This window comes from Lycium barbarum, chromosome 2 (assembly GCF_019175385.1).
Source record: "Lycium barbarum isolate Lr01 chromosome 2, ASM1917538v2, whole genome shotgun sequence".
NCBI lineage: Eukaryota > Viridiplantae > Streptophyta > Magnoliopsida > Solanales > Solanaceae > Lycium > Lycium barbarum.
In genome coordinates, this window is record NC_083338.1 from 57,904,891 (window position 1) to 57,908,322 (window position 3,432).

The window sequence follows — 3,432 nt, forward strand, 5'->3', positions numbered from 1 at the left end:
CATAAGGAAGCGGGGGATAAATGCGGGGAACAAAAAATTCTAGGAGGGACTATTTGTCTTCCTAGTCTTCGACACAAGAAAGGGGTGTAGAAAAATCCTTTTTTCTTGTGTCGAAACGAAAGAGTAATGATTCTTGATCCTGTTTGTTAAAAATTCCTAGTCTTGGTTTCTATTTTTCCAGATGTATCAGAAACCCTTTACCTTACCCCCACCCCCCTTACGTATAATATACGACGTGGTGGACAAACAAAAAAAGAGAGGAAATTTTATTAATTAAATAAAACTTCTTCAATCAACTTATCTTATACAAAAATTGATGATGAAATATGAAAACAATAAAAAATAAATAGAGTAATGTAATAGAGAGAGTAAGGTTCTACATTAGATTAGTATAGAAAGGATTTGCACGATATTTAATATATTCTAGCATAGCAGCCAAGAAATTGAGTGATTCCTTCTTTCTTCCAACTTTGAAAGTACCGATAGATACTATCATAGAAAAAGAAGAGGTGGTCTGAATAAATCAATGAAGTGAATTTTTCAAAAACATGATCAGAAAAATGAGAAAAATGGAGTTTTTGAAAAGAAAAAGAAATCCATTTTATCATTTAGACGAAAAAAATATTATGATTCTTAAGAACTCAACGGGCCCTTCCCCTTCGAATCAAACAAACAAAGAAGGGAATCCCGCCTTCTTTAAAATATCCTGAACAGTTCCTGTAGGTTGAGCCCCTTTTTCAAGGAAATATAAAATAGCAGGAACATTTAAATAAGTTTGATTCTTTATCGGATCATAAAAACCCACTTTACGAAGATCTTTTCCTTCTCTTCGGGATCGAACATCAATTGCAACGATTCGATAGACGGCTCATTGGGATAGATGTAGATGAACAACACCCCCCCTAGAAACGTATAGGAAGCTTTCTCCTCGTACGGCTCGAGAAAAATGATTGATTCGAGGTTTTGTCTCTGTATGGAATTCTATCTAAGAAATGACAACTGGGTCCATAAAATGATCAAATCAATTAAAGATGTTAGTCTTTTTTTTCTTCTTTCTTTCTGAAAATGAAAAAGAAACCATTCGTACTCTCATAACTCAAGTTGGATAACTTTCAAACAGTTCAAAGAAAAATCTTTCGGCAATTTCATTTATTGAGCGGTCTTTCCTCCTTTTTTGTTTGTCTCGTTTAAAATCGATTTGGATTCTTCAGTCTGATCCAGTTATTAAGACAATTAAAAAGGTGTTTCCTTGTTCTGGGATCCTTTATCTTTCTTTTATTTTTAATCATTGGGTTTAGACATTACTTCGGTGCTTTTTAATCCTTTCAAAATGGCAGCAACATACCCTTTTTGCGATTTCTATGAAAGAATCCTACAGACGATGGACTCCCGGGTGAAACACTTTGGATCGAAAAAGTTTGATCAATTCCAAGAAATTTTGGAATTGGAAACTTGCTCGAATTGGATTCTTTAGATTTCCATACCGAAGATATATTTACGAAGTTGTTCCAATTTTTTTATTGATTGGCATTAACCCTAGACCTTTGCCCCGAGAAATAAATTAATACTTTCTACTCGAGCTCCATCATGGACTCTTTACATTACCAATGATGTCGAGCCAAGAGCACCTTCATTCCTACATAAAATGGTGGATGTACAAATCCACAACGGATCGTGTCCTTCAAGTCGCACGTTGCTTTCTACCACATCGTTTCAAACGAAGGTTTACCATAACATTCCTCTAAGAACCGGTATGGAATTGATTCAATTATGGAATCATGAATAGTCATTGGTTGGGCTGATGTATAAACACCATAATCTATAGTATTTTCTATATCTATATACTATAGATATAGGTGGATAAAGATTTTTCTGAAGAAGTCTTAGTAAGACCCCATCAATAATATTAATTTGTCTAACATATTAATTAATATATATATATATATATAAATACTAATAAATATATAAATACTAATAAATAAGACGAATAAATGAGTTCTTTTTGATTCTGCATCTTCACGTGACTCAATAGGAGAGATTGACCTATTTCATACTTCTTCAAATAGCAAAGATTCAGCTTCTAAGGAATGATTAAAACGATTTATCTTTCGACATCATTATTTGAAGAAATTTTGATCATCTTAGGAAAAAAGACTTATCTTTTTTTTAATTGAATCATCAACGATTTCAATGATTTAAAATAGATAAATACACCAAACAACAAATCCAATTTTTTTATGAATTTTTTTATGAGATGGATAAAAAAAGATTAATGTAAGGTAAGATTTTAATTCTTATTCCTTTTTTTTTTTCATCTGATTGATAAAATCCAAAGAATAGGGAGGTTTTCGTATCTATCAATTCGATCAAATAGACTGAGCAATTGTCACCGTTTATAGATATTGAAATGAACGCCTTCCCATTACTGCTCCTATCTACCCCATTCTATGGGACTGATGCAGCATAAATCAAAAGAAAAGAAGGGGGTGTCCTAGTCTTTTTTATTTTTACGAAATGCGAGCTGTCTAGGCACAAAGCCAAACAAGTCCAGATTAAGTCAAGTTTTTGCTCCTTAACCACATTCCAGCTAACATTTCGATTTTAAACAGAACATTGGTAAAAAAGCAATCTATATTCTCATAGAATATATATATGTTCTGGGACGTCGCACGGAAAACTATAACCGAAATCCTTTTTATCTGGCATTAACTTGGAACCACGTGCATCTAAAGCACCTTTTACTAAGATCAATGTAGTTGTATGTAAACCAAGAGCAATAGCATGATGAACCAAAAAGTCTCCAGGACCTATTGTTAAGAATAATGAATTACTATTTTCATTAACAGCATTTAACCAACCCGGCAACCAGATGCTTCGACCCGCATTGAATGCTGGGCCACTCGTTGAAGATAAAAGTACATCGAACCCATATGAAGTTTTACCATGAGCGGATTGTATCCATTGAGCAAATATAGGTTCAATCAAGATTTGCTTCTCCGGAGTGCCAAAGGCAAGCATGACATCATTATGAACATAAAGTCCCAGGGTATGGAATCCCAGAAAGAGGCTGGCCCAACTTAAATGAGATATGATAGCTTCTTTATGATCTAACATTCTTGCCAATACATTATCTTCATTTTGCTCCGGATTGTAATCTCTAATGAAAAATATAGCTCCATGAGCAAAAGCTCCTGTCATGATGAATCCTGCGATATATTGGTGGTGGGTATATAATGCAGCTTGAGTAGTAAAGTCTTGTGCTATGAATGCATAAGCAGGTAAAGAGTACATGTGTTGAGCTACCAAAGAAGTAATAACCCCTAAAGAAGCTAGAGCAAGGCCTAATTGAAAATGAAGCGAATTGTTGATTGTGTCATAAAGACCCTTATGTCCACGCCCCAATCGTCCCCCCGGAGGAATATGTGCATCTAA